Source organism: Plasmopara halstedii (genome assembly GCF_900000015.1).
Source record: "Plasmopara halstedii genome assembly, contig: Scaffold_54, whole genome shotgun sequence".
Taxonomy (NCBI): domain Eukaryota; phylum Oomycota; class Peronosporomycetes; order Peronosporales; family Peronosporaceae; genus Plasmopara; species Plasmopara halstedii.
The window spans coordinates 299,443-299,738 of record NW_020186975.1 but is presented as its reverse complement, the minus strand read 5'-3'; positions in this window follow the sequence as shown (position 1 = coordinate 299,738).

Below are 296 nucleotides of genomic sequence, written 5' to 3'. Positions count from 1 at the left end.
AAGAGCAGAGAAGTCGATTCCGCTGCGACCGCGCTTCCTCTTGTTGTTCGTGACGGTAATGAAGCCATTGGTCAAGAGCAGCATTGGCGGAGTCTTTGTCTTCGGACTTCCAGGGGAAGAAATCTTGCTGGTCGAGTCATTGAAGGTTGAGATCGACGGTACATCATCCCGGTTGCTTGGAAGTTTCGCAAGTTGGTTAACAGCAATTTGCTGACCATGCTGAGCTCCGCTCAGGAGCTGACCATCCCGTTTCTTTGCTTCCTCGACAGCCTTCTGGAGCGAGGTTTGCTTCGGCA